General features: G+C 31.3%; 1 non-coding gene across 1 annotated transcript; it reads left to right on the top strand.

Moving 5' to 3' along the window:
- The first annotated feature begins 10,379 nt into the window (after positions 1-10,379).
- LOC140876955 (small nucleolar RNA R71) lies at positions 10,380-10,489 on the top strand. Its single transcript, XR_012149179.1, has one exon. It is a non-coding gene; the product is annotated as a small nucleolar RNA R71 (small nucleolar RNA).
- Positions 10,490-16,396: the final 5,907 nt, after the last annotated feature.

Raw genomic sequence — 16,396 nt, 5'->3', positions numbered from 1 at the left:
AGACATAATCTTCAAATTCAAGCCATTCCTCATCATTCCCAATTCAAAGAATTGTAGTAGGCTTGAACATCTAGAAATACATTAATATATTCTATTTTCTAGCTATTCTTCTTTCTTGGCATAACCTGCCTTCTCATATTTTCTATCTTCTGTGGCAAAGAACCGTTAATCAAACTCTGTTCTAAGAACTTACCAACAAAACAATATACCTCTTTTCTTTCAGCATTTCTTCGTCACAATCTATCAACTGGTTGCTAGGTCTCGGAGTTGGTATACAATCAATCTGATACGACATTCATCTGTATCTTTCAAGTAGTTGTACAACTGATCAAGTTCTTCAAGCCAACTTCTACCTGCAATATCATCTATTCATTCGCTGATATACTGTTCTGTTCAATCAGAGATACTTATTTCAGCTGAGCAATACAATTCTGTTCAGTCTGAACATACAATTTTGGTCAGTCTGGGGTGCTTACGTCACCCAAATAACATCGTTCTATTCAATTCTGGGTGCTTACATCACCCAAGGAAATCTTATAAAAATTCAGTAAGAAATTCAAAAATTTACAAATCAGTAAATAACGCAGTTTAGTTTCAATAGTAGATCATATTCGCAAGCAATTTATCAAATCAAGTAAAGAATAATAATGCAATACTATAAATGCATGCGACTCAATCTACCCCTCTCAACTTCTATCTCAGTCCAAGAAACTTACGCTTTGATACCACCTATTGTGGGGACCTCGGATTGCTAATCTTGTCTTAAGGGCAATTAACGATTCATCACAATTATTCATACCATTAAAGAATAAACTAAAACAAGAGCAAAGTTTTTTTTTTAAAAAAAATATTCAGCACCTCGCTCGATCGGTAAAATCCTACCGATCGAGCGGGCAAAAATTTGCTATTCTCGGGTTCAAACCAAAATAGGCCTCGCTCGATCGGTCAAATTCTATCGATCGAGCAGGCATTCTCTATTCGAAATATTAGCAAACCAGCTCTTGTTCTGTTGCTATCCAAACCAGATCATTCAATCCAAATCAATTCAATATCAACTCAAATCCTGGTTTATCAATTCTAGCTCATGCATATATACATGTATGAAGTTTCAAGTATCAAATCATGCATTTCTTACATCAAATTAATAGCTCAAATAATACAAAACTATAAGCTATTCAACCTATCATAAACAACTTCAAAACTCAATTTTCATGCTAAGTTTGATGTTATCTATCGACCATGCTTCAGCTTAAAACCCAAGTCCACACTTGCTAAGTCTCGCTCCCGAGCTGTAATTGTCGTTACAGATCAGCTCCTGCCCCATCTGTTGCAATGCACACATACAAAACAAAGCAACATGCGGATAAACTCCGGTGAGAAAAAATTCTCAGTATAAGCAACATATAAAGAGTTAAATAAATCATAAAGACTCTATTCAAATCAACTCAACAAATTGAGTAATTAACGCTTCTATCGATCGATCGGGAATTGATTCATATATCTTCGTTGCCATCAAAATTCGTAACCAATCTTAATATGGATATCCATCTATCAAAATCATTCCGGATTTGAAAATAAGGTCACCCTCCGACCTCGGCATATAATCAATTCAATATCATCTCGTATCATAATCATATCGACTCAAATCAAAGATCCACTACCTGGAATGGATCAACAACATCAAAAACAAATCAAAACATAAACAAGTATGTGGTTTTTGCGGGACAACTCAAGAATAATCGTTCTTGAGTTTCAAAATCCCTGACTTGCGATGTCGTCATTATACCTTCATATTTCTTCGGTTTTGAACGCTTCAAATCTAAAACATAGCATCAAAACATTCATATCAAACTTCATTCTATTCAATCATTTCAGAATCGAGTCAAAATCATCAATATATCTTCAATCAAAATCATTTCAAACCTCACTTCTTGTTCTTCGGGTCAAATTTGGCGTCTTGAGTCTGTAGCCTTCAAAACCAATCTGAAACTGAGAAATAAAATTTTTATATCATCGATAACATCTAAAAGAACATCTCATCTCAGTCATAGGTTATCAAAACGGCTTCAAATCATTAATCGACGACGTAGCGATTAAAAATCGGTAACCGACGAAATATCGAATTTGAATCTAACTTATTTAAATTCATGAACGTGTGATATATCAGCACTATAATCTCATAAACCAGCATATCCCACACAATCAGCTGCTATAACTCTCGATATACATGCTGGAAATCATAAAAAATTTATACCATAATCAATCTTCGATCTGGTTTCGAATATATAAGCGATAACATGACAAGAACACGATCAACCATAAGAATCTGATCTCTGGCCACATACTCATTTTGAAACCTATGAGAAACATCAAAATACTTACACAAGATCGAAGCCCTTGTCTCAAGGATTCCAGAACACTTTTCGGAATTGAAATCGGACGATCGGATCAAAAGTTACGGCAATTTGAAAATCGGAAATCAAATAAAAACGAGGAAGGTTTCAGCCTCTTCTTCATGATTGCTGAATGGAATATGATAATTACACGTATAATTGTTGATAAATCTGATTAAAATCGGATATGTGTTGCATAATTGCAATTTAATCCCTAAAACTTCATAAATTGTAATTCAGTCCTCGGCCTTCTTTTAATTCAATTTCAATCCTAAATAATTTAAGAATATTAAAATTTAAATCGAAACTCTAAATATTCCCAAATTAAATATACTCGGAAATAAATTCGGATTAAATTAAATAATCACGGCCTTTTGCACTTTAGCCCTTGCAACTTCGATATTATCAAATCAACCCCTGATCCGGTTTCATTTTAAAATTAAATCATAATAATTCTCAAAACTTGGAATTTAATCTTAAATTCCATAAATATTCAAATTGAATATTTATTCTTATAATTTTAAGAATTCCCGGAATTTAATTCTCAAAATCCGTAAATTCTCAAATTAAATATTTTCGGCTCGAAAATTAAATCTATAATTTCCATCACTTCTCAAATCAATATTTGCCCAAACTATGGAATTTAATTCTCAAATCCCTTAATTAATAATTTAATATTTTCGGGCCTTACAGATTCCGCCTTTCCATTCAACATATAACACGTAGGAAATTTTGTGTAAATGTGTGTGGACATATAATTAACCTCTTTTGGGTTAAAGGTGAAATAGTTATGATATTTTTACTACAAGCTGGTCATAGAAAAAGTAAATCTGTCTCCTTTTTTATTTTTGATAAGTTGATCATCATAATGAAGTTTTTGGAATTTCTTGTCTTCTACAAAGTTGAAGATGTCTCTTTTGTGATTCTACAAGACTTAAGATTACTCTTATATGACCTCTGTAACTTGAATAACTTAATTTTATCAAACCTGCGCAAACCGTAAAATACAACATTTTTAGTAAAACATTTAAATATAAACACATAACACTAAAATAATACAACTTCATAATTTTAATGAAACTTTAATTTTAAAACACAACTTTTAACATATAAATAATTACGAATTTTAAGTTTCATCACACCCTCAAACCGGTTTATTACTAGTTCCTTAGTAATAAAATATCATAAAATATCATAAAATCACAAGTTAGATTTTTATTCCTTATTATATACATTCAAATTTGCAAACTTTGAAATTTTAAACATTTGTGAGGAGATCATATGTTTATTTATAAATCTTATTATCAACCAATATATTAATATATAATTGGATGGGGTATACATATATATTTCACACAATATCAAAATATTAAATATATATATAATTTTTTATATAAATATTTTCTAAAAACATTGAGAATAATATAATTAATCAATATTATAATAGAAATCATTTTCATAACATATATAATTTCAAGAATATTAATATAAAAGTCTCAACTCCATACTCTCTTGGGTTAAAGTATTTTAAATATAGTTGTTTTTCACTCATGGAGTTGGAAGAAAATTATACACTCATTGAAAATGGCTAATATGCAAAGCAGATAATCAAATAACCTAATATTAAAAATAAGATAGGATAATTTACAAAAAATAAACTCATTTTGTTTTTTTTTTGTTTTTCTATGTTTTCTTTTTTTTTTTGCACTTGGCTCCGAAGTTGTTTTTACAAAACCAAATACCTACAATAAAATTTGAATATGTAACATTTTTTTATTCAAAGTTTATATATATTTTTTATTTTTTATGAGGTAAATCTATTACATTGATAATTATAGTAGATATATTAATACTCTATATCTTTACAATCAAACTTCAAACAACTTTGCAGCCAATTTTTATATACACAATTTTTTTTATTGTTTTTTTTTTCAAAGTGGGTTTAATCTAGTAATTAACCATTTCTTAATAATCAATAAAAGCTTAAAAGTTGTTTTCTCAATTCTCACCTCTCACTCACAAAATTTATGTGAGTATATATTGCACTTTTACAAATTAATTCCCTCATTTATACATTTTATTATTTATTCAATCTTATTGATATTCAACAAGCCAACAGGCTTATTATGGATATTAAGTTGTGCCCAAAAAATAACATGAAAAATTTCTTCTAAAGTACCAAAGCCACCAGGTAAGGCAATAAAAGCATCAGAATTTTCTATCATTTTAGTTATTCTCTCGTACATTGATGAAACTTTCAACTCTTCCCCAACCGTAACACCTGTAATATTTCCTTCAGCTAAAGCTGTAGGAATAATACCCAAAACCTGACTACCTCCAAGATGAGCTGCTGTTGAAATAGATATCATTAACCCAATATTGCCTCCTCCATATACCAAGTGAATTTTTCTCTCTGGTAACTTTTTTTCAAGATTAATTGCTGCATCAACAAATATTTCATTCTTTCTGGTACTAGAACCACAAAAGACACAAATATTTTTCAATTTTTGTGAAGAATATCCTGCCATTTTTTTTTCTTTTCTCTGTTTCTCTCTCACACTCTTTTTTTTATATGTAAATAAAATTCAAGCATGCATTTATAGAAAAACAACTGTACGAAAAGTCAAAATATGAATAATAGAACACATACACACATAAAAAGTGAAAAATATATGTTACCATCGGGGATAGTACCATCTATCTCTTCTCATTGGAGTTGAAATACTAAAAAATTATCTGATAGACGACATACGGGATCCACATTAAATGCAAGACAATTTATATAATGATCCCTCTCATAAAGAAATTTTGTCCACAATTTAAGAAGTTCATTTTGCACGTATCCACTGGAATGCGTCTCAAGAGACATTGGAAGTGGATCCAATGGTTCTTTACTCAGCCTATTCCTAATGAATAATATTTTATCATCTCTGTTTGCGGATGTCGTTCCAACATTCCTACAATGTCCGTGACAAGTCCACCTTGCACATTTGTAACATCCACCTATATTTTTAGCTCTACGTTTTTTAGCGTAAGTATTTTTTCCAAATCTAGACATTTGTTTAATAATGATCTTACTTGCTTTCCTATCAAGACAAACCTTTGTTTCAATAATAAAGCGAATATCATCAGGAATATTATACGACATAAGTAAACGTAATCTCTCGCATCTAGCTTTATAAATATTTTTCAACTTATTATCAATTATACCACGAAAATATTTACGAAGATTAAAAATACAAACATCCATATTAATATATATATATATATTCAATTATTTTGGGAAATTAAAATAAAACCGACTAAAAATAGTCACGGAGTACCGTTATCCGCCACTTAACCGGGAAGTAAACTCAATTTTGCAAAAATAAAATAAATATATAAGTAACAATTAATTTGGATCATATAAAGGCATGAACTCATCATTAAGAATTTTATTTTCTATAAACGGTTTAAGTCTTTGCCCATTAACTTTAAATACATTATTATTTTTAAGATTTTCAACATCAACAGCACCATGAGGATAGACAAATTTAACAATAAATGGTCTAGACCATTGTGATCTAAGTTTTCCTGGAAACAAATGCAAGCGAGAATTATATAGTAAAACTTTTTGTCCGATTTCAAAAGATTTCCTCAGAATATTTTTATCATGAAAAGCTTTTGTTTTATCTTTATAAATCTTTGCATTTTCATATGCATCATTTCTTAATTCTTCTAGTTCATTTAATTTCAATTTTCTTAATTTAGATGCATTATCTAAATTAGTATTAAATGTTTTAATTTCCCAACAAGCTTTATGTTCAATTTCAACAGGTAGATGACAATGCTTACCAAAAACTAATCTATATGATGACATCCCCAATGATGTTTTAAATGTAGTTCTATATTCCCATAATGCATCACATAATCTTTAAGATCAATCTTTTCGATTTGTATTGACCATTTTTTTTCCAAAATTTGTTTTATTTTTTTTATTTGCAAGTTCAACCTGACCATTCGTTTGAGGGTGATATGGAGTAGAAACTTTATGTGTAATACCATATTTTCTTAACAAAGAAGAAAATGATTTATTTATAAAATGACTTCTTCCATCACTGATTATAGCTCTAGGTATCTTTCAAAAATTTTATCACAACTTTATGATCATTAGTTCTACATGCAATTGATTCAATCCATTTTGAAACATAATCGACAACCACTAAAATATAAGTGAATCCAAAAGATAATGGAAATGGACCCATAAAATCTATTCCCCAACTTTCAAATTTTTCAATAATCCTGATTGGATTTAAAGACATCATGTTTTGTTTTGAAATTGAACCCATTTTCTCACAATTTTCACAAGATTTGCAAAATGAAAGTGTATCTTTGAATAAATAAGGCCAATAAAATCCACATTGAAAGATGCCTCAGAATGACAAAATTTAATGACACTACTTACCTCATTGTCGGGTATGCATCGTCGAAAAATTTGATCAGGACAATACTTAAACAAATAAGGATCATCCCAATAAATTTTTTTGACCTCTTTCAAGAATTTATTTTTATCTTGTGAACTTCAATGAGAATGCATTTACAATAGTTGATCATCCGGAAAATTTTCATTTATTGATATTTCGTTTTGAGATGATTCGTAAAATATTCTTGATAAATGATCGGCCATCACATTTTCTTTTCCTTTTTTATCTTTTATTATAAGAACAAATTCTTGTAACAACAAAATCCATCGTATTAATCTCGGCATAGAATCTTGTTTATTTGATAGATATTTTTATGGCAGAATGATCAGTATAAACAATAGTATTAGAACCAATTAAATAGGATCAAAATTTATCTAATGCAAATACTACTGAAAGTAATTCTTTTTCAGTTGTTGAATAATTGATTTGGGCATTATTTAAGGTTCTACTAGCATAGTAGATCACATAAGGTTTACCTTCTTTTCTTTTTCCTAACACGGCTCCTACTGCATAATCACTTGCATCACACATTAATTCAAATGGTAAAGACCAATCAGAAGGTTGTAAAATAAGTGATGTATTTAAAAGATTAATTATCTTTTTAAAAGCAATTTCACATTGTTGAGTCCATTCAAATTGTGCATCTTTTGTTAAAAGATTTGAAATTGGTTTAGATATTATGCTACATTTTTTTATAAATCTTCTATAAAATCCCGCATGACCCAAAAATGGTCGAATTTCTTTGATCGAGTTTGGTGATGGTAAATTAGGAATAAGTCAACCTTAGCTCTATCAACTTCAATTCCTTTTCAGATATGACATGCCCTAACACAATTTCGGATTTAACCATGTAGTGACATTTTTCCAAATTTAAAACAAGATTTTTTTCTTCACATCTTTTTAAAACTTCTTCCAAATTTTTAAGACAATTTTCAAATGAGTTTCCTAAAACATTTATATCATTCATAAAAACTTCCACAAATTCTTCAATCATGTCACTAAAAATACTCAGCATGCATCTTTGAAAAGTAGCCAGAGCATTACATAAACCAAATGACATTCTTTTAAAAGCAAAAGTTCCGAACGGACAAGTGAAAGTAGTTTTTCCTTGATCTTCTAATGATATTGGTATTTGATAATACCCCGAATACCTATCAAGAACACAATAAAAAGGATTACCTGCCACATTTTCAAAAATTTGATCTAAAAATGGTAACAGAAAGTGATCTTATCTAGTTGCATCACTTAATTTTCTATAATCAATGCACATACGCCAATTAGATGGAATCCTAGCTTGTAATAATTCTCCATTTTCATTTTTTATAACAGTGATGCCTGATTGTTTTGGTACTACGTACTTGTGTTGGACTAACCCATTTACTATCCCAGATTGGATAAATAATTCCTGCATCTAGTAGTTTTAACACTTCATTTTTAACAACTTCTTTCATGTGTGGATTTAATCTTCTTTGAAGTTGTTGATATGTTTTAGCATTTTCTTCCAAGTAAATTCTATGCGTACAAATTAAAGGATTTATACCTTTTATATCTTGCAAAGTCCATCAAATTGGATTTTTGTGTTTTTTAAGTAATGTTATTAAATCTTTTTCTTGTTTTGGTAAGAGGGTAGAAGATATTACAATAGGATATGTTTGATTTTCTCCAAGAAAAGAATATTTTAGTTCTTTTGACAAAGGTTTTAATTCAAGTTTTGGATGATCATCTTCTTTAACTTCTTAAAGTTCATTAATTTCTTCAAATAACTTTGATTTAAAAACATTTTTTGAATTAAAACTTTCCCCTAAACAAACTTTAGATTGTTGATTTAAGTTTTCTTGGTGTATATTTTCTTCCACAATTGTTTCTATTGCATTATCATCTTCATCTTCATTAAAACTTGGTTGTTTACATAAATTGAACACATTACGTTCTAAAGTTATATTTCCAAAAGATAATTTCATTATTACATTTCGACAATTAATTAAAGCATTTGAAGTTGCTAGAAATGGACTTCCCAATATTACTGAAATTTCATTATGTATTTCTATTGGTTGTGTATCTAAGACAATAAAATCCACAGGATATATGAATTTATCGATTTGAACTAACACATCTTCTATGATACCTCAAGGTATTTTAATTGACCTATTGGCTAGTAAAAGAGTAACAGATGTAGGTTTTAAATCTTCTAACTTAAGCTTTTCATAAACTGAATAAGGAAGTAAATTCTCACTTGCTCCCAAATCTAACAAAACTTTTTTAATTTTATTTTTTCCAATAATACATGAAATTGTTGGACAACCAAGATCTTTATATTTCAAAGCATAATTATTTTGAATAATAGAACTTACTTGTTCAGTTAAGAATGATTTCTTATTTACATGTAATTTTCTTTTCACAACACATAAATCTTTTAAAAACTTTGCATAAGAAGGTACTTGTTTAATAGCATCTAATAATGGAATATTTATTTTTACTTGTTTAAAAAATTCATAAATATCAGAATCATTTTTTTTTGTTTACTAATGCATGAGGAAAAGAAAGAGGTTTATTTGACTCGCTCATTATTTCAGATAATTTATCATCAACTTTCTTATTTTTAGGACTCAAAGTATCATCTTTCTCGAAAGTATCAAGATTTTCACCTTACTCTTTGAGTTTGACTGATCTTTGTTTTCATCACTATATGGATCATTAACTATTTTACCACTTCTATGAGTAATAACAGCTTTTACTTGATCAAATTTATCTTGATTTTGATTTTTAGGATTAGGTTGTGGTTGAGATGGAAATTTTCCTTTTTCATGAATATTAAGTGCAGCTTCAAATTTTGCTAGAGTTTCTTTCAAATCATTCATAGATTGAATGTTTTGAATATTGATATACTCTTGCTTTTGAATGTATGCATGAATTTCATCTTCAAAATATTTTCTTGGAGGTGGGATATAAGGAGCATAACCTTGATGATTTTGGTAAATTTGAAAATGTTGTTGTGAGGCTTGTGCATTATTATCGTTCCTCCAACTAAAATTAGGATGATTTCTTCAACCAAGATTATATGTTTGTGAAAAAGGATCTAATGTTGGTTTTTTAAAATTGATAACATAATTGGCTTGTTCATGGAGACATTCTTTAAATAAAGGAAAGTTGGACAATTTTTTGTGAGATGATCATGTGTATCACATATATGACAAACAATTTCTTGAACACTTTTTAATTGATCACTCTTTTTCATTTCTAATGACTCGATTTTTCTTGCTAAAGATGCAAGTTTAGCTTGAATATCTACATCATCTTTAAGATGATAAATACCAACCCCATTTGTTGAATTATTGGTTTTACTTGGTGGTTCAATTGAGCCTATATTATCCTAATTTTGAGCATTTTCTGTTAATGACTCCAAATATTCCATAGCTTCATTTGGGTTTTTATCTTCAAAAGTTCTATTACAAATGAATTCTATCATTTGCATATCTTTAGTATTAAACCTTCATAAAAGTGAGAAACTATCATCCATATTTCAAAACCATGATGTGGGCATGTATTAAGTAACTCTTTATATCTATCCCAATATTGATAAAAATTTTCCCCTTTTTTTGAGAAAAAGTTGTAATTTGTCTTTTAAAAGAGTTTGTTCTATGGGAAGGGAAAAACTTTTTTAGAAATTGTTGTTGCATTTTTTCCCATGAACTTATTGAACTTGACCTCAAATTTTACAACCATGTTTTAGCTTTATCTTTTAAAAAAAAAGGAAAAAGCTTTAATCGAACAATATCCATGCCATAATTTTGATCATTATAAGTGTTGCAAACCTCTTCAAATTCCCTTAAATGCAAATATGGATTTTCATAATCTAAGCCATGAAAATTTAGTAAAAGTTGAATGATTTGAGGTTTAAAATTTAAATTAGATGCATCAGAAGAAAAAAACTAAAGAAGATGGTGTACTAGTTCTTATTGGATTCATATGGTGCCTAAATGTTCTTGGTTGTTCATGTTCTTGATTATTATTATTATTATTATCATCTTGATTATATGAATTATCCTCCATTTTTAAAATATTTTCAGATACTCGAACAAGTCTACCACTTTGTTTACGACTCCAAACAATCATACAATTAAAAACAACATACTATTTACATAAATAACATAAATAACAAAAATTAAACTTAATTTATACCTCCCCGACAACGGCGCCAAAAACTTGCTACAACTTAAATTGTAATTCATCCAAGTGTAGGTTGTTTGCAAGTAATATACTCGTGAGTACGAGATCGATCCACGGAGAGGGTGCAATAAGTTTAATTTTAGTAATGATATATTATAGATGGAAATATTATTGTAAAACTTCAAATACTCAAATTATAAAATTGTCAAGACTTCAAAGGTTCATTGTTGGTTTAATTAAGATTGCTTAACAAAAATAAATAAAAGAAACTAAAATAAGAATAAACATAAAAGAACAATTAAATATTTAAACAAGTATATCATATAACATATTTCCCACTATATTAATATCAGATTAACCGATATTTAATACATGGTACCCATAATATATATATATATATATATATATATATATATATATATATAGATGCATAAATATAAACATAAAAGAAAAATTAAATATTTAAAAAAGTATATCATATAATATAGTTCCCACTATATTAATATCATATTAACCGATATTTAATACATGGTACCCATAATATATATATATAAATGCATAAATATAAATTGACATAAAAGTAAATGTTAGATCAAATCACAATATATTATTTAGAACAAAAGAGCCACGCTATTGTCTAAATAAAATATATGATTTTTTATGTTAGTTGCGAAAATTAAATGTTAGTTGTGGAAATTAAATGTTAGTTACAGAAAATTAAATGTTAGTTGCGAGAAAGTAAATGTTAGTTCAAATCACAATATATTATTTAGAACAACCGACAGAGCCACACTATTGTCTAAATAATATATATGACTTTATTATAAATTGATACATATATTTATAGTATATAATTATTGTAGTATTTATTGTATCATATTAGACAACAAATCAAGGTAGCCACATTTAAGGTACCAAGTATTTGATGTAAATAGATAACAATAAATCATCCAAATTATACCTACAAATAAAGATCAATTAGTAAAACAAAATAAAAATAGAAAAGGAAAGAATATACAAGATATAAACAATCTTACTTGACCAACAATAAACCCTTTTCACCTTGGCATAAAATGATTTTTCTTGCCATGAACATAAGACTAAATAGTAAGGATAAAAGAAATTTCATACTTAAACTTGGAGAAATATGCACACTCAAACTCTTATTCTTACACACACAATATTTATTTTACAAGTGAGGAATTTCTATACACTTTTGCACACTTCAAAGCTTATACAACACATCTATTTATAGGCCAAATGAGAGCAAGAGTCCAAGGCTCATTAAATGTGAAATAGTAAAGTTGGTGGGTGCTTGTCTCCTTGAATGTCAATACCTTGACCCAACTTTAATTGGAATCTTTGATGCCTTAGACAACCGATTCCGCCTTTCCATTCAACATAACACACGTAGGAAATTTTGTGTAAATGTGTTTGGACATATAATTCACCTCTTTTGGGTAAAAGGTGAAATAGTTATGATATTTTTACTACAAGCTAGTCATAGTAAAAGTAAATCTGTCTCCTTTTTTATTTTTGATAATTTGATCATCTTAATGAGGTTTTTGGAATTTCTTGTCTTCTACAGAGTTGAAGATGCCTCTTTTGTGATTCTAAAAGATTTAATATTACTCCAATATGACCTCTGTAGCTTGAGTAATTTTATTTTTATCAAACCTGCACAAACCATAAAATACAACATTTTTAGTAAAACATTTAAATATAAACACATAACACTAAAATAATATAACTTCATAATTTTAATGAAAATTTAATTTTAAAACACAACTTTTAACATATAAATAATTACGAATTTTAAGTTTCATCAACTTCTACTCATATAGGTCCTAGCTTTGGATCGAGTAGCGGATGTCAGAGGTAGTGTCAGAGGATTGGTTGGGACATAAATGATGTTTGAATCTGTACAGTCCATACCATGTTGACACTACTCTAAAGATTCTCCAGTCGTAGTAGGAAAGATTTTCAGATAGACCTTCACCAAGAAATGCCTCAAGTGGCTAAGGCATGATTGGGTTCGAGTGTAAGGTCGTTAAAATCATGGAGAACATTGTTTTGCCGGTATGTATGTGTCGATGCGTTTGGTAGACATACAGGAAACTTCAAGTTCAAAAGCATGATATGAGTAAAAGAAGAACTCTGACAGTAGATCGTGAGCAGAAGAGGTCAAATGACAGGCATTGATGGAGAGCATAGCTGGTTAGCGAGCACGGATCATATCTCCGGATGTCTTTGCAGGGGGGACGGGTAGAGAGATTTGGTCAGGAGTACGCTAGCATTGATGTGTGTGTCTATTAGAAGCTTCATTCTCAAGGAACGAAGACTGGTACGATGATTTTAAATACTATATTGATGTAATTGTAAACAGTATCTCAGTTGTAATAAATCATCAGAATCTTGTTGTATCATTTCATGTTACTGGTTGTACATTTTTGTTGTATTTTAGGAAATACTATAATTTTATTACTTGTAATTGTAATAAAGAAATTGTAAATAACTTGAAATAATGATACATGTATTAATTATCCAGTAAATCGTGAATGATTACAAGTGATTTTGCTAAGCTTGGCTTGGTTCTAGCTGATTAGTGATCAACTATGTTATCTCATGGGTTTTGAGTAAGCCAGCTGTAACTGATTGACATGAGGTTAGTCTAGGTTTTTTCCTAGGATTGACCTAATTAGTCATTTGACTGGGTTAGTTCCAGCGATGAGGTGATTCATCTGGAGGCATGGAAATATTGTTCGGTTTGGAATTTTGAGTTTTTTTCTAGGTTGTTTCCTTAGAACAGTAGTCTGTTTGACCTTCGTCGGTTGAGACTTCGTGATGATGGGATTTCATCGGGATGCCAAGTCGAGTATATGCCGAAAGTTGTGGACTATGACCATGATTAGACATGATGAAGCACGACCCTATTCCAGTGTTACTCTGGGAGTCTTTGTACTTCAGAGGTTGCCTTGAAGCCTTTGTTCTTCAGGATCGGCAGGGGGAAGGCTACTCAGTCTAGAGTCTTGGTAACAGTAACGACGTGGTATGACTTTGGATTAGATGCCTAGTTTGGTATCATGATATAGATATCATCTGGCTTTTGTCATCGATATTGGTTTGGGTTTCTTTTATGAGGATCAGTCTTGGAGAGATTTCTTTGTCGAGTGTGTACTCTGAGCAGATAGTTTTAGTCTATGGGATACTGCTAGACTAGTGAATCTAGTCGGTGATTAGGACTTGCTTGTGACAGGAGTTATCCAATATCCTGGATGGAAGGTTGTTTCGAGACTTTGCCTCGAATAGGAGAATTGCTCCATGATGATTGATTTCATCAGTGATAAATTATATTAGATGCTAAGGATCGAACAGGACTAGTTGAGGCATGAGGGAAGCGTTACTTATGTCAGTGTACACTTGGTGGTGATTCCAGGTGGGACATCGTGGTAGGTTACCTTAGTCTTGATTTGTTGCAGTCTTAGAGAGAGATATAATTATCAGGATCATGTTCAGCGATAGTTGGAATTTTTCGGACTTGTATTGCGTCTTGAGTTTGGAAAGTCCTAATGATTATTTTGAATGAACATAGACAGTGGATGGTGTAATGGACCGGGTGCGTCCCTCTGCTTCTGGCCCATCTGGCCTTTTGCTCTGGGGGCCCGCGACCATACTCATGATCTTCTCTTCAGCTGAAAAGGAGAGTTTTTTCCCTCCACAAGATTCGAACTTGGACCACCAGGCATATATCCAAATTCAACTCAATCCTGGTACCACTAAGCTGATCCCTTTTATGTAATGGACCAAGTGCGTTCCTCTGCTTCTGGCCCATCTGTCCTTCTGCTCTGGGGGCCCGCGACCGTACTCATGATCTTCTCTCCACCTGGAAAGGAGAGTTTTTTCCCTCCCCAGGATTCGAACTTGGACCGCCAGGCATATATCCAAATTCAACTCAATCCTGGTACCACTAAGCTGATCTTAGTGGTACCAGGATTGAGTTGAATTTAAATATATGCATGCTGGTCCAAGTTCGAATCCTGGGGAGGGCAAAAACACTCCTTTCCAGGTGGAGAGAAGATCATGAGTATGGTCGCGCGCCCCCAGAGCAGAAGGCCAGATGGGCCAGAAGCAGAGGGATGCACCCGGCCCATTACAGATGGTATGTCTAGACTGGTGGAGGCTTGGCACTAGTGACTACTCGTAGTTGTTGTATGAATCTATCAGAGATATATTGTAGTGACCCTGCATGGAATCACCTACTAACTGGCAACTAATAGCATGCATTAAACTTAATACAATCAAATACTTAACAGAGTAAAAACGTGCGGAAACATAATCCATAATTTACATATCAGCTTAGTAATATAATCCAGGCTTAAATCTGTAGTGATACAACCAAATCGAAATCTTAAACAGTAAACATTATACAGCTATATCGAATCCTGCTGTATAATAAAATCTTCAAGGCTCCTGCTCCCTAATCCTGCCTTGAATTACCAGCTCCGTCCATCCTGCGACCTGCCCCATGGAATAGGGTGTCCAAGATAACAACTAGGACGTGAGCGCTACGCCCAGTACATAGACATGAGTAAACATATGTATATAATGCATGCAATATGATCACTGGTACAGGGTCATCTGAAAAGTCATGCTCAGTACCGGCGCCATATGAGTGCTGCCACCGCACGGATCAACCTCTGGGTGCAACCACACTCGTTTAGTACACCAGAGTAGACAGACATAAATGCCCCCGCCGTCGCGGTACTCTCAGTGACAGACTAAAAAGTATAGAGATGAGCGGCTCTATAATCAGGTATAACAAGGTATAGGCTCAACGTGTATATGCACATGACATATGAATATAGAAAACGGTAAATCATATCTCATGCCATATAATAATGCCAAATAAATGCAACATATAAACATGTGTACTCGCTGGCAATCTCAGTCAATGTGTACGTACCTCTAGGCTAGTTCAAGTATAATAGATCCTAGGTTCCAAGCCTATATTCAAAAGTTCACCGTATCACTACATAAATTCTATAAGCCTTAACTAAGCTAATAAGTACTCCCAAAACTTAAATAGATTCCCGGACCATACCTTCGTCCGTAGTTAGCCCTTTGGAGTCGCTAGTCCCGAATGACTATAACCACACCTTGGTTATTCCAGAACCTCTATTATAATCGATAGGGCCCTCAAGTGTATATCTCACACTATATAACTGAAGAAGGAAACGCGGGAATTCGTATTTCAAAACTGAAGCAAATGAGCCCTATTTATAGCCAAAATCTCGTCAACGATCGGAACCACCGATCTCGGGATCGGAGCTTCCGATTCCAGCTCATTTTGTGCATGTCCGACACGTCGGGATC

Source organism: Henckelia pumila, chromosome 1 (genome assembly GCF_033568475.1).
Source record: "Henckelia pumila isolate YLH828 chromosome 1, ASM3356847v2, whole genome shotgun sequence".
Lineage (NCBI taxonomy): Eukaryota > Viridiplantae > Streptophyta > Magnoliopsida > Lamiales > Gesneriaceae > Henckelia > Henckelia pumila.
This window is presented reverse-complemented; position numbering and strand designations above follow the sequence as displayed.